Here is a 22,323-nt window from a genome sequence, read left to right on the forward strand (position 1 = left end):
ACAGTGCCATCTGTCACAAAATGAAAAATGTGGTCCAACTGAAACATTCATATTTATTTACTTACTACACGAATATGTAATAAAAAATGGGGGTTCCTATTTTAAAAAAAAACCGCAGCTGATATCCGTTTGACCTATGTCAGCGCCATCTAGCGGGCCAACCATAGCGCCATCTGGTTTCTCCTTTCAAGCTAGACAAGATTCGTTCTTTGCAGTTTTTCCGTTTGATCAATGGACCAAAGATGGAACAGGAATTAAGCAACAACCTTGTTACTTTCTCTTGCAAATGAACATTCTACCTGTACAATATATATGTTATGCTCCCATGCTATCACAACTGATATGTCACCCTAGCCTCCCTCTCTGAAAGAGGTTATCAGAGCTTTCTTTACCTGCCCAGTCTGTTCTGCAATGCTGGCCTAACCTAGTTAATCCAAAGTTCTAACCAGTATTTTTATTATGTTCCCGTGATACGCCTAGTGGTCGGACAACAGCTTTTTTTTGCAATACCAATATATTTAATTCTAAATACAAGTATCATATGGAGAAGTTATGGATCAGTATCGGGATACTGTATGAAGTAATGAATGCATTAAGTCTCTACCTTTTCGTTCCAAAGACTTTCTCCCTGAAATGGCACCATCTTTCAATAACTAATTTTCCCGTTTCAACACCCAGAATGACAATTAATAACATGCAGTACTAACGGAGAAATTAGTTCCTAATGAAGAAACATAACTTGTCGCTTTGACACAAAAAGAAACGTTAGGTAACTCAAAGACTATTCTCATAGCGCTGCCGCGTGGCCAATACACAACAGTGCCACTATAACTTCCCCCTACTGTCCCTCACGGACGTCCTTTCTTTTTCGGGGTAACTCAGAAGGTAATTACAGTCGCTCGGCGGTAGTGAGAAGTTGTAAACATGCGCGCTGCGCCTGTCCGAATCAGGTGAACCCGTCAACAAGGAGTCGCACATGCGGCGGCCGTAGTAGGAAGGGCGGAGTCACTTGGAACGCCTGGCGCTGCTGTTACCTCCCAGCCCCTCCCCAACCCGCGCTGTCCACCTGTCCCACTAGCCCGCGCTGGCTGTCGCCGCCTGATTCCCCTCCCCCTACCCTCTCTCCGAGCGCCGTCTGTGTGCCTAACTGCCACTGTTAAAGAGACCTGACACATACTAGAACCTACCATCTTCACTATCGACCAGTGTATAGCAATTTAATACAGACAGGTACGATCTTCTTATGTAATAACTATTTCAAACGTTATTTCTTCGATCCTTCTGTCTCATACTCGGATAACTCCAACAACCTGAAAACCCACCCGTAAATTTACTTGCACACCTAAACCCTTAACATGCCCGCTGACCAGATTATAACTCCGAGGGGAATTTGGAAGCAAGCGACCTCCAGCTGATGGAAATCAAAGCGGAAAAGCATCGCAATATCCAAGCTCGCCGTTTTGGGGTGTCTTCCCGTGTACCGACATTTAGCTTGATGGCCTCCTCCGAAGTATAGTAGCACCATACCACCTTCCCTCTAGTCTGGCGCATCTTAACAACCGACTACCTGCTCCCTTTCCAAATCCTTAAATGGTTTCGCCATTAGGTACCCACAACCCTATTCACTTTTGCCACACGAAAGTAAGAAAAATTCTTAATAAATAAGGTATAGTAATTTTACCCAGTAAACCCATATAAATCGATTTATCCGAGAAAAAAGTTAGAGTACTATTCGCAACAGTCACTAATTCCGCTCTAGCATTATCAATTTGCGTCATCTGCATTTTACAAATGGTTTATTCAAACGTCCCAAGGAGTCGTGAAAATTTTTCACTTAGAACACATCGCAGCTGTTGCTAAGGCGCGCTACACGCGCCGCGGAGCCACTCCGCTATTTCAGCATCAACCTGAAACCTGCCTCCATCGCAGCATGTCTGCTTGTGCCTCTTGCCAGTTTTATAACGCTACCTGCTTCACCACGTACCGAGTTTGATAAATTGTTTTACCACTCAGTTTTCGTGGCACCCAAAAAATTCTTACCATACATGCATCTCCACCAACAAGAGAACCCCCAAATAGACTAATTTAAGAATTAATACCGTGAATTAAATATTACGTACCCATTCACTATACCCCGCACCTCGAACGTAAGACTTATGAAAATCAACTATCGAATTGTGACCTTTATACTCCCAATAGCTTTACAAGTATTAGGAGAGAGCACACGACACAAGAGAACCAGGCTTCGATCCCCAGCCACAGCCGACAAGAAAGAAATAATTACAGGTAAGTCCGTCCCGTCACTACAACATGATACACCACCAGAACATTAAAACACTAAAACAAGTACACCCCACCAGTAAACGGTGCCTAACCACTTCCTCCCCACCCAGATATGTGTCAGAAGCCTCAGTATTATGCGCATTTTGTGTTATTAACGGTGTTGAGCAATGTCCGACCCACTACGCATTGCTAGTTGCTAGCTGTTTAATAATTGACGCCCAATAACTTATATATTTTCTACTCTTATGATTTTGTGTTACGTTTAAGCAATTCAGTCATTTTGCTGCACAGCAAAGCCCTTGCAATACCCTATATGTTATACCATGCATGTATTTTTATAATTTATACCATTTGTTTTGTACAATATGCTCTTGTATTTTATATTTATGACCCCAGTATGTGAAGGCCCAACACAGCCCAGAATTCTAGATATTCTGCACTATAGCAATACTCCCATTACGTAGGATCCTCCTTCCCTCGTGATACACGATTTTGTGAGTTAGCGATTCCGGAACCATATTATCCGCCACGATCGTGCCCAGAGCTGGACTGGTATGTTTAGAAGAAAGGAAGCACCCGAGCTATCTAAGATACTCAAAGAGAAGAGTCGAATGCGCTCTTGAAGTTGAAAAGAAGTCTGCTACCCTGTCGCTGTAGAGTGGTAAGCGAAATACACTCCTGGAAATTGAAATAGGAACACCGTGAATTCATTGTCCCAGGAAGGGGAAACTTTATTGACACATTCCTGGGGTCAGATACATCACATGATCACACTGACAGAACCACAGGCACATAGACACAGGCAACAGAGCATGCACAATGTCGGCACTAGTACAGTCTATATCCACCTTTCGCAGCAACGCAGGCTGCTATTCTCCCATGGAGACGATAGTAGAGATGCTGGATGTAGGCCTGTGGAACGGCTTGCCATGCCATTTCCACCTGGCGCCTCAGTTGGACCAGCGTTCGTGCTGGACGTGCAGACCGCGTGAGACGACACTTCATCCAGTCCCAAACATGCTCAATGGAGAACAGATCCGGAGACCTTGCTGACCAGGGTAGTTGACTTACACCTTCTAGAGCACGTTGGGTGGCACGGGATACATGCGGACGTGCATTGTCCTGTTGGAACAGCAAGTTCCCTTGCCGGTCTAGGAATGGTAGAACGATGGGTTCGATGACGGTTTGGATGTGCCGTGCACTATTAAGTGTCCCCTCGACGATCACCAGAGGTGTACGGCCAGTGTAGGAGATCGCTCCCCACACCATGATGCCGGGTGTTGGCCCTGTGTGCCTCGGTCGTATGCAGTCCTGATTGTGGCGCTCACCTGCACGGCGCCAAACACGCATACGACCATCATTGGCACCAAGGCAGAAGCGACTCTCATCGCTGACGACGACACGTCTCCATTTGTCCCTCCATTCACGCCTGTCGCGACACCACTGGAGGCGGGCTGCACGATGTTGGGGCGTGAGCGGAAGACGGCCTAACGGTGTGCGGGACCGTAGCACAGTCCAGCTTCATGGAGACGGTTGCGAATGGTCCTCGCCGATACCCCAGGAGTAACAGTGTCCCTAATTTGCTGGGAAGTGGCGGTGCGGTCCCCTACGGCACTGCGTAGGATCCTACGGTCTTGGCGTGCATCCGTGCGTCGCTGCGGTCCGGTCCCAGGTCGACGGGCACGTGCACCTTCCGCCGACCACTGGCGACAACATCGATGTACTGTGGAGACCTCACGCCCCACGTGTTGAGCAATTCGGCGGTACGTCCACCCGGCCTCCCGCATGCCCACTATACGCCCTTGCTCAAAGTCCGTCAACTGCACATACGGTTCACGTCCACGCTGTAGCGGCATGCTACCAGTGTTAAAGACTGCGATGGAGCTCCGTATGCCACGGCAAAATGGTTGACACTGACGGCGGCGGTGCACAAATGCTGCGCAGCTAGCGCCATTCGACGGCCAACACCGCGGTTCCTGGTGTGTCCGCTGTGCCGTGCGTGTGATCATTGCTTGTACAGCCCTCTCGCAGTGTCCGGAGCAAGTATGGTGGGTCTGACACACCGGTGTCAATGTGTTCTTTTTTCCATTTCCAGAAGTGTAGATTTTGTATTAGGATGAAACTAAATAAGTTTCATCAAAGAAAGTGAAGAATTGTAGTGCGCACCCCATGTGCGTTTTGACATTTAAGAGTTCACCCTTTTGGCCGCGGTGGTCTCGCGGTTCTAGTCGCGCAGTCCGGAACCGTGCGACTGCTACGGTCGCAGGTTCGAATCCTGCCTCGGGCATGGATGTGATGATGTCCTTAGGTTAGTTAGGTTTATGTAGTTCTAAGTTCTAGGGGACTGATAACCACAGCAGTTGATTTCTATAGTGCTCAGAGCCATTTTTTTGAGTTCACCCAGACGAACACATGTGTCGTTGTTGTTCACCCTACTTTTTACGAAGTAATTTAGTGGTGTAGATGTTACAAGCAGGCACGGAAATCAGCACTGCTACCATTTCGATACAGTGCTCCGCCGTGTGTTTAGTAAGTGAGAGACACCCGTTTGTTTATTCAAACAAATACACCCATGACGTAATAAGATTGAAGTACTCGCTGAAATAAGCACTAGATTATTGATGATTAGCACCCATAACGTGACGTCATCACCCAAGCGCAGTAATGCGTTATCTTGTTGGAAATAGAGTTAGCAAGAGACTTCCACCCTAATGAATAAAAGTTTTTATTGTACAATGTCGCAGTAATTCGGGCCCCCTTTTTTGTAGCTCACCCTGTTACTTCATGGATTTTGGGAATTTTGCAGTAGTTAACTCCCACGAGACGAAATCGCCCCTATGGAGACAGAGCACAGTTCCTCCCTCGCCCATGCATTGGACTGGGTTAATACGATTGCTCTGAGTTGCTCGCCTATTCTTTCCAACCTCAACCATTACTTTGTATCTCCCTCCTCCAGGGCCGTGTCCCTTACACAGTGCGGTTAGCGCCCGCAGAGTGTCCACCTGATCAGGTTACTCTTTCAGTTTTCGCTTTCATAAATTTATCACCTGCCTATCTCTTTCATCTATGCATCATTGGCACATCACGACGAGGCTCGCCTTCGTCTGCACCCATTTCTCCAGCTTTACGCATATGATCATTCCAAATTAAGTCGGAACTGCGTTGGAGTCGGGGAAATTATATCTACCACCTTCTGCAACCCATTTAGAAACGGGCTACACTGCGTTTCTGCGAGAGGACTGTGTTCTGACCATTCGATGGAAACAGGAACCGCGAGAAGGACAAGGATTTTTGCTACTGCACTGTGGTGCGGCCCCAAATTACAAATAACTACTACAAATCCGCGTCCATTCACATCTGTCTTCCCAACATGCTATCTTTGTTATTCTGTGGCATCCAAGAGAGAAAAATTACGAACTGTAAAAGCTCCACTAACTTCATCCAAAAGGGAATTCTATAAGATTTTTACCACATATGGTTCTGAGCACTATGGGACTTATCATCTGAGGTCATCAGTTCCCTAGAACTTAGAACTACTTAAACCTAACTAAACTAAGGACATGACACACATCCATGCCCGAGGCAGGATTCGAACCTGCTACTGAAGCGGTCGTGCGGTTCCAGACTGTAGTGCCTACAACCGCTCGGCCACCCCGGCCGGCTAATTCTCGAACACATACATCATCAAAGTATATCAGACAGCGCTCTACATGTTTCTAACACCTACAGCATAGTGCTCAATTTACGATCTATGTCTATGCTGATAAGAGTCACAGAGCATTCTCGCAGTCTTATGCTATAAATAGAGACTGAAAGACCCCCTCACACTATCATTGACCAACACGCCCTGCAGCACCGTTACTGATTTAATCTGAAACCGACCAGAAGTAGACCGCTACATTCCACGCCTCGTGAATGAATGGAGCTTGACGAATCCTCGCCCATCCAATTGCACAAGATTTATCGAGATGCGCCCATGTCGAGGAGGTTAGCACTCCTTATCGATGTATAGTAATAGATTTGAAAATGGCATTTCGGCGAGGCTTTCGACTGGGGCGCCAGCCAGCATGGGGCCGCACAAGCCACGACACAGTCGGCGTCGGTTAGGGCGAGTTTTAGTAAACGTGTGTAATGAACTCCGACGTCAAACAGGGATAGATGCTATATGCTTGCAGGTAATACACTTTTCTTAAACTCATCTCTGTCCACCACCAGTATCTAGTCAGTTGCAACTTTTCCCCTAGCTTGTAGGTGCAGGGTAGAGTTTGAGTGTTTCTGTCGCCGGTTTCAAGGGGTATAATTTTTTCGCAGCAGGATAAGACTAGTTGTCAGTTTTTGAGCAGTATTGCCGTTCTTGTGCAGTGCTATGCATATATCTGTGTAATTAGGGCGGATCTTTGTGAATAATTATGTAATTAGGATGGATATTTGCGTCAATTTCGAGTGGTATTGGTTTTTTTTTTTTAACAAGCAGCATAAGACCAGTTGTACGGTATAGTTAGTTTTGCGATTTTAAGTCGTTGTTGTGCAGCGCTATGCATATAGTTGTGAAATTAGGACCGATCTTTCTGATTAGTTAAGTAATTAGGATGGATAACTGAGTCAGTTTGCCAAGCAAAATGAATGAAGTACACTAACCTAACCATCCTCTCCCGCATCCCGGACCGAGCGAGGTGGCGCAGTGGTTAGCACACTGGACTCGCATTTGGGAGGACGGCGGTTCAATCCTGTTTGCGACCATCCTGATTTAGGTTTTCTGTGATTTCGCTCGAGGCAAATCCCGGTATTGTTCCTTCGAAAGGGCACATCCGACTTCCTTTCCCATCCTTCCCTAATCCGAAAATACCGATGACCTTGCTGTTTGGTCTCCTTCCCCAAAACAACCCTCAACCCCAGCATCTGGACAGTTTCCATGTGTTAGGGGGTGCACTTAGGCTTTCCATCCAGTGGAATCAAGTTTCGAGTCACTGATAATTTGCGTTTTTAATGTGCACTGAGTGTTTGTGCACTGAATTATTTTTGGGTGTTTAAACGTTTTGAGCATGTTTGCATGCATTATTTCGTTGATCTACGAGTAGTTTACACGTCTGTGTGGTGTGTACGGGATTATTTCGGTAATTTACGAGTTGTCTGCGTTTCTGCACACCAGAAATGCATTATTCACGAGTAGTTTCCTGGTCTCTAATCTGTATATTGTGACCCCAAGCACGTCGGGGTTAGCGTTTTGCATCAGCGTAATAAATAAATTAGATAAAATCCATAGCTAAATAAATTGTTCAAAAAATAAATAAAGTACACTCTTTCCTCTCTCCAGCAGCCCTGAACAGGCTGATTTCATTTCCCCGGCAGTTTTACCCCTCCAGACCGCCGGGGGGGGGGGGGGGGGGGGGGAGGTGGCTGGGGGAGACTTGCAGCTGAGAAAAACACGTGACGTCAACATGCTCCTATGGACTGAACTGCACGATCGGTTCTTTTATCTGGTGAATTGGAGGTTTTAGAAATGACTGACAATTCCAGCAGAGACAGATGTATCCTTGCATTTTGTAATGCATCTTTAATGCAAAGCATTTATTTGCAGGACCGTCTTCTTCCTCTTGATACGTTCAAGCATTAATGCTCGCATAGTTTCTTCATACAGTGATCTGTTTATGCACTCCTCGGCTGCATGAGTGCATGTAATACAACTATTAAACCTCCCCCCCCCCCCCCCCCCCTGTCTGGCACCAACATCTCGCTAATTGAACACTGACAGCTCAACAAGCACTGATATCTCAGCCTCTTGTGGTGGTAACACTGAACTAATGCTGCAGATAATAAACTTAAACAAATTTAAACAACTTATATTCGAATTGAATGACATCGTGAGCAGCTTTTAGTGGGGGCAGCACCATACTAACTCCCCTCCGCTGCAGGAGTAAGCTCTTAGAGCAAAATTCGATATTCCCCCCCATTTTCCAAGAGTATGACACGCCAGGAGCCCCCTCTAATTGTTTTAATAAATACTTATGTCAAGCACAGGTCGAGTCCTTTTCCCGCCAGTTCCTAGGAAGAGGTGGCGGTTGGGTACCTTTTGCTAGTAGAGGTAGCCCAATTGCCCTTTCTATCCCGCCATTTTCTTAGGTTAGCAGAGATTGCCGATGTGCCCTTTCTTTCCCGCCATTTCCTTCGCTTACTAGAGGTAGCCCAATTAATCTATCTTCCCTCAAAAATTCCATCTTCCCTCCAGGAGGCGTGGCACTTTTCCACCAAAAGACGCCATTTTGGGTAACGGTGCACGCGTCATCAGCTGACGTCATGGCAGCCATCTTAAATGACGTCAATCGCGTCATAAGTTGTCGTCACGTGACGTCACGTACTTGCTTCATCAGCTGACGTCACGGCCTCCATTTTGGACAACGGTACTTTGGGGTGACATCGCCCCTGGAATGGCGCCGCCCTTTTCGCCATCTTGGATAATGGTACTTTGGGGCGACACATAGGTTGTCCCGGTATTGACGGTTGTGTCCAGACACGCTGTCATCCAGGCGAACGGCTGCTCGAAACATCCAACACACTATGGCCGGTTGTATTAAGAGAGACATTTTCCTTGGCTTCAATGGGACCTTTCCTAGTAACGTAAGATACTCTAACCTTTGCGCAGAACATGACCGTTATAGTAGACCACCTGCACACATTCATGTTTCATGTCTTCCCAGACGGCGATGGCATCTTCCAGCAGGTTAACTGTCCTTTTCACAGAGGCTGGATCGTAGTAAATCGTGCTACAATGGTTTGAGGAGTATGATATTGAACTCACGTCGATTTCTCGGCCACCAAAATCGGCTGATCTGAATCTAATGGAAGACATTTGGGATGCTATCGGCGGTAGCTTGACGCCCATAAACCACTGGCCTGTGTATAGACGTCCGCTGATATGCGCTTCTTGAAACCTACTAAAGACTTACCAAAAACATACCACGCACAATCATTGCTGTATTGCACTCCAAAGATTGATTATCAGCTCTATAATTAATCAACTGGTCGTGTTGTTTCGGCTCATTGGTGTATTTAGTGAATGTGCTTTCATTGCCCTGAGTAACTCGCCCATCCCCGGCTACTGGCTGCTGCGCTCGCTGTTAATCCCCTGGATGCTGCATAGCCGTCCTGACACATCCCATCCCCACGTGCAGTATGAATACATCCTACAGTTATCTGTAAACATCCCTCACAGGTTCAAATGGCTCTGAGCACTATGCGACTTAACTTCTGAGGTCATCAGTCCCCTAGAACATAGAACTACTTAAACCTAACTAACCTAAGGACATCACAAACATGCATGCTCGAGGCAGGATTCGAACCTGCGACCGTAGTGGTCGCGCGGTTCCAGACTGTAGCGCCTAGAACCGCTCGGCCACTCCAGCCGCTCCCTCACAGGTCTCAGCTACATCACACATTTTCAGCTCGACGTAGTCTTAACCTGAAATCGATTTGTACAACACGTATCACCACAAACCACTTTAGCCGATTTTTTAAAAACTGAAATAGTGATGACTGGACGCTATTTGGCTGGGTGGTCAGCACTGAATTGGTGAGTGACCTACTGGCTACAGTCTCGTCATCCACTCACGACAAATCAGAGTTACTGATTGTTTCTTCACTTTGGGATATAACCATCTTACTGGACATGTATATAACCTTTATTTGTTTAACAGGGGAAGAGGTGTCCATATGCAGATGTGCTTTAAGTAATAGCTTTCTGGAAACGTTGTCGTAACTTTGTCGGTCATAATGTCCACCTTGCGTGCATAATACAGCAGCGAGAGAGTTTATGGCGTGGAAGACTCGAGGCCTGGCCGAGCAGAAGGCGGCGGACAACGTCGGCGTCCATTTGCACGGGCGGCCACACTGAAAGTGGCTGGCCGCAACGACTGCCGCTGCTGCTGCCTCTGCCGCTTCCGCCTCAGCCGTCACATTGCGGAAACGGCCGAGAAAGAGTCTCGGGCGCCGGCGCCAGGACAGTCAGACCATTTGCTACGCCAGACAGAATACACATGTTTTTTTATAGAAATGAGTATTTCGGAAGAAGAACAACTCCTCGTAATAGCATCGCGAAATGTTACAAATAAAAGACGACGTAGTGTACATAATCTACACCTGTTACAAAAATTCATGTACGTATGTTCCACATCTCTTCCTAAACCACTGGAACGATTCCAGCCAAATTTGTTACACATATTACTTACCGTCTGGAAGGAAATAATCTGGCAGCTTCATATTTGGGACGGGGCTATAAGTGTACAGGAAAAAGAGGAAGAGGACATTGGTAAACAGAGAGTGGAGAGGAGGAGATGGATAGAGAAAGGTGGGGAGGAGGTGGTGGACATGATGAGGAGGAGGAGGAAATGGACAAAGAGAGATGGGAGGAGGACGTGAACAGTGAGATGCGGAGGAGGCGATGGAGAGACGGGGATTAGGAGGCGGACGGAGAAAGGGGGGAGCAGATGGACTTCGAGAGTAGATGAACAGAGTGTGGGATGTGGGAGGTGGACAGAGAGGGGGAAGGAAGCAATCGACGAAGTTGGGGGAACGAGGAGATGAACAAGGAGAGGGGGAACGAGGAGATGGACTAATCTAATATTGGAATAAATACATACCCGGGAAACGACGGGTACTCAGCTATTAATAACACGAAAAGAAAAAGAAAATAGAGCAATACCACCGATTATACATTTAGCTGTAATCGCATAAAGTCAAGCCTTTTTTTAAAAAAATCGGATGTTGCCAGAATGTCAAAGAGAGCACGAAGAAGTGCACAAAAAAACCGAAGGAAACCAATAGAGACGAGGAATAACTAATCATTTGTTTGGGGTATGTTACAGACTTCATGCTCTTCTTGTGCCTCACATAACAGAAACGTGAATTTCAGTTTCGCTGCATCACCAAGAATGAGTTTTTCTCGGCTTGGAAACGATGAATTACAACGTGCTGAATAAATACTATCAATACCCGCAACAATAAAGCTGCAGTGGCAGTATATGAAAGTCATTTGCCAGGTGCGGTAATGGCTTTGTATTTTCCAGCTGCTCACGAACAATTACAACACAAATAAGGACACGTGCTGTATCACTGTGTTATTTTTTCAAGAACTTGGATAACATTACAAAAAGTACAGGGATGGACAAAACTATTGAAACACCAGAAACACAACATATTACTATGCTTAATACGGTGCAGGACAACCGTTGACGTTCAAAACATCTTCCAGTTGTCTCTCGGAATGGATAAATACAGGTACTGAACGGTTGTCGAGGAAATCGTACACCATTTTTCATGCAAAATAGCGGCAATTTCAGGACACGATGATGGAGGTGAATAGCGAGCACGCACCCTCCGCTCCAAAGTAGGCCACACGCGTTCAATAATATTGCGATCTGGTAACTATTGTGGCCAGGGGAGATGAGACAGCTCATCCTTGTGCTCACAAAACCAGTTCTGGACGATGCGAGCTGTGTGCACAGGTGTCCTGTTCCCTTGGAATGCAGCATCATCATTGGGGAACAAACACTCTATCATGGGATGGACTTGAGCTGCCAACATGGTCACACAATCCTTAGCAGTAATACGACCACCGGACTCGTGGAATACCACGATATGTGTGCCTAAATCATCACTGAACCTCCGCCGTGTTTCACTCCTGGTACGTTAACTCGGCCACAAGTTGAAAACAATGCGAAGCAAGACTCATCCTATCAAATTACTTTCTTCCATTGCTCCACAGTCCAGGTTTTATCGCTTCAGCGCCAGGTATTCATGTTAAGGCCATATGCGACACTGATTAACCGTTTTGACATTCCAGCTGGATCTGCAATTCCCTGCCTACGGAGATTCCTTTGAGTTGTTTTGGCGCTGATGTGTTTCGCGATTTTAACATTCAGTTCTGCAATGACTTTTGCTGTTGTCGTGTTGTTTTTCCTCTATGTAGTCCTCAATGAGCGCCCGTCACAATCTCTCAGCACACACTTTCAGCCGTGGTGTGACTTACAGGATGACGTTTTTCCGCTTTTCCATTTTATGCAGTATAAATCTTTGATACGGAGCCTGTTCATACACCAATCACTTCGGCTTCCTTGGTTACGGAAGTGTCCACAATTTGCCCACGGTCGCATTTACTTATTTCCGGTTTAATCAACCCTAACTACATACAATCTTGTACAGACAACGACTGTCACTTGCAAAGTACTGAGGACATTGCACAGATACCGTTCGTAGTCAACTATAACAACGCAATCTGGAGTCTTGGCTAGCATTTAGGAGGCCGTGCTGAAAAGTAAATTCTATGTGAGAATTTACAGCTTTTTAAATGATACAAACGTTAACATTCTACATCTTTATTCTTCGTGTCTACATATTTATTTCTCAACATAGTCACCCTTGTGACGAACACATTTCTCCCAACGAGACTAGTTTGCTGATAGCGTCACTGTAAATTGTTTGACTTTGTTGAGGGAGCCACAACCACACCTCTGCTTGTAACGCTTCATCACTATCAAAGTGAAGTCGTCGAAGGTAGAAACAGATAAAAATCGAATGGGATCAAGGCGGGACCGTATGGAGGACAGCCGATGACAGTGAACCAAAGGCGTCGGACTGCTGCAGCTGTATCATCGTTCATGTGTGGTCTGGCATTGTCATGCTGAAGGAGAGGATGGTCCGTGTTTCCTCGAAGTCATCGAGTTCGAAACTCGATTATAAGCACGTTGTTTCTAACGCTACACACAACTACATTAAACGCTACAATTCGGAGACCTTTAGCGGCACGGTGCTGCAAATACGTAGACGTTAATAATACAGATGTGCAATGTTAATAACTTTTGTTTTATTTAAAAAGCCTAATGAATTTTCACATAAAAATTCGGAGACATTACTTTTCTGCATGCCTTCATATGTTCAACCATGTATTTCTCACTGTGTTTCCATATTATGGTCCATGTCTTGTATATCGATGTCTTCTATATCTTCTGCATGTCGATAGATTAAAAAGTTATGCTTATTAACCGCAGGAGAGACTGGTGAAAACCACAACTACAACGCAACAAAATAATCGACTCTGCGTCATATCGATCACCGAGCACATCCTTACCATATCTTAAATAGTTGCCGCATAGCGCCATACATCAGTCCTATAGAAATTTTACGATCGCTTCGTGTAGGTACTGAGTCACGGCGCCCACGTAACAGATGTTTGTTCTTCTGTGCCAGTTGTGTGCTAGTGGTTATGGCTCTGGCCGAGACGTGTCACAGTCGTATAGGTGAAAAATGAATGCAACATTTGCTGTATACGGAACGGAACAAAAAGGTATATTTGGGTATATGAGTAACAAATTTTCAGCATACATTTAGCTTTTCTGTAATAATAGAAAAACAGGTTTCTGTAAAAAAATTTATTTCTCGTAAATAATTGTATGTTCTGTTGCTCTCGTTTTTAGAGTGAATGAAAGGATAAATGTGATGTATGTGACATACAAATACCTGTATTAGTCTTAACTGAGTACATATGGTGGGAACATGTATCTAAATCGGCTGTATGAGTGATATACATGAGGAAACTTGTGATACGCAATTCGCCAGTTTATGTTGCTGGGGAAGCGAGAAACATACTTCGATAATTCACTTATGTATAGAAGGGATGATTTTGCTGTTATTGCAACATTGTGTTTTTCAGAAATTATTTATTTAGTAAAATATTCTCAAGAAATATTCAAAATATGATTGATGAGGGATAGTGAGGATTATACCTGCTAGCTGACTGACTATTATGGATCTCAGTCAGAAGAGAGAGCATACGTGCACTTTAACGACCTAGAGGAATTCCTTCTTGAGTCTTACGGGATTCAGGGCTCATACATAATGACGATCGGTCGCGATCACACTGAGCTCTGAAAAAATGTTTTTATTTTGAGCAATCGTGATTAAAAGTCGTGGTGTGTCGTAAAGTGTTAACGGACGAAAGATAAAGACGAAAGGGCAAATTCCTGACTTTTTGTGTGAACTGTGTCTTTTTTTAGTAACTGCATTCCACGTGGAGTGCTGTACAGATCGTAATCTAGAACTGATTGTTTAAAAAAATGGCTCTGAGCACTATGGGACTCAACTGCTGTGGTCATCAGTCCCCTAGAACTTAGAACTACTTAAACCTAACTAACCTAAGGACATCACACACATCCATGCCCGAGGCAGGATTCGAACCTGCGACCGTAGCAGTCGCACGGGTCCGGACTGCGCGCCTAGAACCGCGAGACCACCACGGCCGGCGAACTGATTGTTTAAAGTGATCTGTTTGTAGAATGCTGATCGCGCATCTGTTGACAGACAATTCACTGATAATTTTTCCGACAACAGGTTAGTGTCTACCATAACCTGTGTATTAAAGATGATTGAGCTACGTGTATGTGAACATCGTAATTTTTCCTCCAAACTAATTCTGACTTTGTTGTGAAATTGTATCCAAAAAGTGGCAATATGCACAGGGTGGCTCTCGTAAACGTTTAAGCGTAAATATCTCTATAAGAACAATAGATACTGTAAAAAAGACGACTGTCATGTGAATGAATGTAAGGGAGTTGCTCATGAAGGTAAACACTATGAAACATTCTAAAACGTAAGCAAATATTATTTTTGTTGAAAATAATATTTGCTTAAGTTGTAGAAAATCTCATAGTATTTACTTTCATGAGCCAATGCCTTACATTCATACCTGCAAAAGTCGTTTCTCAATATCCGTTGTTGTTGCAGAGATATCTGCGTAGTAACGTTTAAGTGGGCCACCATGTATATTGGAATTTTCATTCTGCGATTTTTTCTCCTTTAGCAGCTAGTATAACTCGGCACTAGAAAAAACATTTCGCGCCCTGTAGATTCGCATACTGCAACTAATTTTCATTACATCCTCTCCAGTCGGAAAAACATTATTCGTTTTTTTTTTTTTTTTTTTTTAAGCACAGGCGTGTGTCCTGCAGAGGAAATCACGGAAATATGAGTGTTAATTCTTGGGTAGGAAACAGACTACGCTGCCGCACAGTGTATGGCATATTGAGCGGCGATGGATCGTTTGCAGGCGCAGCAGAATATTGGACGCTTGGCATCATACTGTGAAACGCTGTCAACCACAAAATATAAAGTGTGTGGCAGTAACATGCATTTCAAACCGGCCGGCATCCGTCTGGCCTAGCCGTCAGAGCAAGCTGCACCAGTACAACTAATGTAATCAAGTAACTGCACTCCGCCATTAGTCCCCTATAATATATATCTAAATGTTCACATTATGAACACGCGGCGTACCTCGAGAAGATTTAGATTGACCAATTATACCAATCTTGTACTGACCAATAATTCACAACGATTATGACTACATGATGCTCAAAATTCATCTGAAACGATAAGGTACAAAAGAAAAGTCACAATCTAGTAATAAATTGTAGAAAAATATTCCTTAAAAAAAGGTTCGAATGGCTCTGAGCACTATGGGACTTAACATCTATGGTCATCAGTCCCCTACAACTTAGAACTACATAAACCTAACTAACCTGAGGATGTCACACAACACCCAGCCATCACGAGACAGAGAAAATCCCTGACCCCGCCGGGAATCGAACCCGGGAACCCGGGCGTGGGAAGCGAGAACGCTACCACACGACCACGAGATGCCGGCAATGTTCACGCACTGTCACGGAATGTTTAAGTAGCCTAAGAGGCAGTATTCTCTAGTTATATTGTCCATAAACAAACTACGAGCACCAACTAAGAAAAAAATTGAGTGCTGTCAACTGATCCTAAATTGTCTTTTCTCCATTATATAAATTGCTGTTATTATATCTCTATGATATTTCAATAGCAATGAGACAAGGAATTCTTTATTATCTCTAGCATCTCAGTTCTCTGGTTACGTTGTAAGGCTCCATTAATACCAAACCAACCACATAAACTCGAGTAATACAGTAGAAAAATCAAGTAACTCTTTTGTAAAGGCAGCGTAAAATAAAGACAGATCAACCATACAGAAAATAAACTAAAGAGGAGTTAAAATATAATTTGACTCTAAACAGACCAGAAGTAATCTCTGCTAGAACGTACTAACCACGAAGTTGGCCAATAAAAAATGGGATGGTGGTGTGAGGGAACATCATTCGAGTGGGAGGCTACAAGTTTAACAACTAATTAGGTCCGTGCATTACTGCAAGTTTGAAAACGATGCTAAACAGGGATACGATTTTGCTGTGCACATGAAGTCTGGTAACAATATAAGGGTTTTATCTCAAAGCTGCTCGACGAAAGAATATTTCCAAATGTATTACTTCAGTAAGCTATTGAGCATCATAATATAATTGATTATTTGTCAGTCTAAATGTAGGTACATAGAAGAGAGATCGCTGATGCAGTCGTTCTTCAATTGTTGATGAACAGAAATAAAATTCTTAGTGAAACTCCTGACTACTAATAGCCGCGCGTAGTGGCCGCGCGGTTTGAAGTGCGGTGCTTCTCATGTAATAAGCTTATCTCAATTTTAAAATCCTCCAGGTTTCTCTTCTCTCCTCTTCGAATCTGCCTGGCCTGTTTTAGCAGGTAAGACATTGATCTGTTAGCTTTCTTGGCCCTGCTCTCGTCGATGGTGTAAAATACTTTCGTTGTAAACACATCAGGATCTATATCAACTCTCGTCAGCATTTCAGTTCTGCCGTTATTTATTGCAACATAAAACTGCATCACAGAGCCCTATTTTGAGTACTTCAAGACCACAGAATGATCTTTTTGAGCATCTAATCCAAATTAAATTATTGAGGCTTTCATTTGCATTTTGTGTCTTTCCGTGAAGGCACTTCCGCAATAAATCAGGGTTTGCAAGAAACCTGAATGTGAGCTCAGTTGCATTCATAACACGTTCTGGTAATGAATGTTTATGTGAATACGCCCCATTTCTGTTGTTTAACTTACACCAATCGGCTTTCGAACACAGATTGTGCATTGGTGTTTAGTCAGTGGATAGTTTGTGGAAAAAAATTGCCCACACGGCACGCCTCATAGCCTCTAAATTATGTGTGTTTTTCCTGGTAGCTCTCCCATTAAAAAACTGAAGAGAATCAATTTCTTTCAGTAAGCCTGCGTTTTCCTTCTAGTGGTTTTCCATCCTCAAATACTTCACCTTTCTTTCTTTCAGCAAGTGATAAAGCCTGACACTAAGCCACTTTTCTATTGTTATATTGTACGGATTTTTATCTGTTACAGCTTTGTACGAAGAGGAATCCCCGTCACCAAGGTATTCAGTATATCTACTGGCCCTCAGATCTGGAGAACATACTCACAACAGCAACAGGCTCCATGCCCCTACTTGTGCCACTATAATTTTTAGAGCACGCTACTGTATGATTTTCTTGCCTCAGTTCCTCACTGTCTTCATTGCTGGACATTTTGCTTGTTGCACACTGGTGGCAGTATTTAGACATAATTTCTACATCTAAAACTTTAGCTGAGTCAATACCAATAACACATGCAACTCCAAACAGAGATGTGTTACCGCTTTTCATCCAGGTCCCATTTACAGACTCACAAAGGTCAGTAACATTTGTAGAACATTCACTGTCATGAAAATCTACCCCAGGATCTATTTTTTTGGTTTATTTCCACCAATTCCTTTACTGCTTTCTTCATAGAAACTTGGCATATCGCATACAGCATCAGACATTTCTTTATTTATTTTTTCAAACCTTGCACAACGTGAAAACATGTTCAGAAAACCACACAATAAATTACCTCCCTCCTTGCCCTGGCCAGGGCATCTCAGGGCATATGCTAATCTAAAATGTCTTTCATAGCTACCAGTGTCAGTTGTTTTGGAGGAGGAAAATGAAAATTCATAGCCACACGAGATACAAATTAATTTAAAATTACAACCTATTCCCACTCTTCTCTCTTCAGCAACAATAATACATTCCGTATTTCTACAGCTAACACTAAATTAATAAGTCCCAATCTATTGGACTCCATATCAACACCATTCACGTGCCTGTACAATTCTCCTGTCCCAAGTTTCAATGCTGAAGCTGAGAGCTTATGTTCTTCATTTCGAGCTGCTTCCTCTTTTTTGATGGTAAACCGATTTACATGAAACCTCCGTTTCCTAAACACAGTTTTGCCACCATCCATAAATCTTGACTTCCACGTAAAGGTTTGCGAATTCAACCTTTCAGATACTAATATGTGTTATTATTGTCAAAACGTAAATAAACCACACAACCACACGCAAGGTAGTTTTCAGGCAGTGATATAGATGTCAGCCAGAGATATAGATGTCAGCCAAATATATCGAAAGAAAATAGCATTCACACTGACAAAAATTCCGCTGAAGCAAGCAGTTTCCCAAACGTCGGAAAAGGTGGGAGGGCCACCAGTGCAGAGTTAAACAGGTTAACAATTTAATGACATTTATAAAGCTGCTATCGCGATTAAATTCACACACAACATAGATTAAACTGTGTACATCAAGAAAATAATATTTTTGAAAAATCGTATTTTGGACCAAAATCCATTACATCCCCCCTTAAATCATAAGTGTAGTCAACTATACGCAACGTACGGACTTCAACTCAAAAATGTTAGTGTGCCGCTACTGCAAGGTTAGTAGTTTCTCCTCTTAACATATACGGAAGTATGATACGATCAGAGAAAGAAAATTCTAAGATATACTCAGTCTTTTGTTCCTGAACCAGCCTTATTTCACTTTTATCCTCAAGAGGTAAAGGCATGTGGTGAGATCATAAAAATCACAATTTTTCATTCGATGCAGAACTGTAAGATTATAAATGCGCATCTAAAGTGTACAAAACCATGACAAGTGATGTTTTAACTCATAGTGGTGAAGGATTGAACACGATAGAAATTTCGAAGTGTGCAGAGCATAAATACTACAGCAATCCTTACGAATTCGTAGGACGTTTCAAACTACTTCTGCCCTCAGTTGCAAGAGGACATACACAACACAACAATGAAACTGTATTAGTTATTTCTGTACTATGCAAATCTCATATAATTCAATAATCAAGGAGAGGGCTGCTAACGAACTGCACAAACCAGCTCGCAAAACATTACCACACAGACATGATATGATTAAAGGATTTGCTGTGGTGTGGCAAGATTATCCTGTAGACTTCAGATAGTACTCACATGTGGACTGAAGTTTCAAGTATGTGAGGATCGTGATATGAGTAAGTTATTAAGAAAAGAACAGAATGCCTTTGACCTTGAGTATCAGGCTACATTCATAAGGACTTCTGGTGTCAGGTTACACACTTGAGCGACAAATATTTAAGATAACACCCCACATCCCTCTACCTGGGGAACCACTGGGAATTGATGAGTCCTCCAACGGAACCCCCTGCTATCCTTCCCCCTGGACCAATGAGATTTGATCACCCCCAACTCATCTTCATCCTATATAACTGGGGCACTTGGGTGGGTGGGCTCATTGTGAAGCTGTGCAGCACAGGGAGAGAATCAGGTTGGGTCTATTTTTTTAAAACAAATTATTGTAATTACATTACGTCAGATCATTCGAGGACTATTTGTTCATAATAAAGTCATTCGAGGCACCAGAAGAGACCACACACAATTTTTCCATATTGAAAGTATTTTCGATATTTTCCAAAATTTTATGTTTTTCCGCATTTTTCGTATTTTTCTAAAACCTTACGTATTTTATCCAGTTAAATGAGTTCCGCCCCACTGCTCTTCACGTCATGTCAACATCGTGAGAAGTCGACTTCATGATATTTTCAACCAATAACAGTGCAGCGTGTCTCCAAAACTATCCGAATTATTTATCTTTGCTAAGTCACCACTACATTACTAGTGTGTGTCTGACATCATAATGGATGTGTCGGAAACGAACGAGTTGGTATAAATATAGCGAATTGCATAACCGCTGCGGTTTTACCGATTTCCAAACAAAGATACTCTATGTAAAAGAAACACCACACCGTGATACACAAACCCCTGTTAAGTCACCACTAATTACTAGATTGTGTGATATCATAGTTTATGTTTCAAAATGGGCGCTTTTTTAGAAATAATAATAATGTCACAGCAAATTCTGATGGTTTCACCCAAAAATAGTGTGTGTATAAGGAATTACACAGCGCTACGAAATACGCACCTAGAGAGCTGACCAGTGAAAAGTGTACTGCTTATAGGGTAGATAACACCTTTAACGCTGACGTGAACAGCAAGCTGGCAATGGCCGAGAATTTTGCCATAGTTTAGTTGTTATCGTTTCCAACGTCACTGAAGAATGGATAGCGATATAACACGGTATAAACAGTTGCATTATTATTAGAGAGTGTGTGATATTGCTGGAAGACACACAACAATTCGAGTAGGAGACCTACAAATCCTTCTGTGTCCATCATACTGGTAAGATTAGGCTGGGGTTCCCTTCAAACGTGGGCAGGAATGGCGCAACAGCTATATTCCCTCCCCCCACGTGGACCATACTAGGTATAGCAGGAAAAAATATCATCCTCCATGCACACTGGCGGTGGATGAGATCTGTCAGTGCTCCAAGGCACATTAAAAAAGACATGTAACATGACCTGAACTCTTGCAGTATTAGTGTACAGTGTTTCCAAAATGTTCGTAAATAGATACAGAGTATATATACAGGTTCCTGACACAAAAATTAGACTGACCAACTGCCACAGTGCAGCAAGAAAATAAACTGTTTGCACTTCATGTCGCTGACTTACAGAGGTCACAACACATTAATATGTGGCTTTAGAGAACTGCAGCCGTCTGTCGCCAAGCGTCTGAAGAAATTTCAGATGAAGCCGCCAACACAGCATCCTGCCCGTGCGACCGTGGGCACCTGGGCCGCGGGCGCCGACACCAGCGCTGCCAGCCCAGGGAATACTGGCTAGGCCGGGCTACCCAACCAACACCTTTTCAACGACACTTCGCACATAACTGAAACGTCTAGCCCTGGGGCAAAATCACCGCCGTCTCAGCTCGCGGACGTTATTTGACAACAATTTCCAGAAAATGGCCACGCCAAATTGACAAAACCTGCGGAATCTCCGACGTGTGTGTCGTTCCCGGTGACATCCACGAAATTCCTTCCCTCCACTCACAATCGCAACCTCAAGATTAGAGGGGCTGCTCAGCGACCGGTACAAAAACAAAAGCCTATAGACTATTGGCACCGCGCGGGATAGCCGCGTGGTTATAGGCGCCTTGCCACAGTTCGTGCGGTGCCTCCGTACGGTCGGAGGTTCGAGTCCTCTCTCGGGCTTGGGTGTGTGTGTGTGTGTGTGTGTGTGTGTGTGTGTGTGTGTGTGTGTGTGAGAGAGAGAGAGAGAGAGAGAGAGAGAGAGAGAGAGAGAGAGAGTTGTCCTTAAGTTAGTTTAAGTTAGATTAAGTAGTATGCCCTCAGCAGTTTGGTCTCATAGGAATTTATCACAAATTTCCACTATTGGCATCGCAGGTAGCCAGTGCTCGGTAAATCTGGTAGTGTATCAACTGCCAAAGATGTATGTCCGCGGTGGACCCTGGACGCAGGCAGCAATGAAACGTAAAACAATTTTTTTTACTTGGCTCGCGTATGTTGTTGAGCATGTCTGGATTTATCCACACGGTCTTATCAACAAAAATACGTCCATATCTTGTGTTAGACAAAATGCATTATTTAGTAACCAATACATTCCCACAAATACTCGACACAATAAAACAACGTTAAGTGTTGGACGTTAATAATTTATTCCAATCACCCTCTCTCCTGGTTCTCATATGTCGTTAGAGCTCTGACAACGTCCTGTTTATGGCATTGTCACTGAAGACAAAGCACAAATCAGCTAGTATCGGAACTTGATGCTGTTGGCCGGATAAGTACGTATATAGTATTTTTTTTGGTAAGGTGGTAAATGTGAAAATTCGATTGGGAAATACCCATAATTCTTTCATATAATGGCTTCCTCTTATAGCTAGCATTCTCCGGGGTAATTTGTTTACGAGATTGACGTT

The 22,323-nt window shown here is 43.7% G+C and overlaps 1 protein-coding gene across 1 annotated transcript in view; it reads right to left on the reverse strand.

The window, feature by feature from the left end:
- The window catches only part of LOC126297448 (potassium voltage-gated channel subfamily H member 6), a 2,320,485-nt gene that overhangs the window by 1,897,702 nt on the left and 400,460 nt on the right, over nt 1-22,323 (reverse strand). The window lies entirely within an intron of this gene.

Source organism: Schistocerca gregaria, chromosome X (assembly GCF_023897955.1).
Source record: "Schistocerca gregaria isolate iqSchGreg1 chromosome X, iqSchGreg1.2, whole genome shotgun sequence".
Lineage (NCBI taxonomy): Eukaryota > Metazoa > Arthropoda > Insecta > Orthoptera > Acrididae > Schistocerca > Schistocerca gregaria.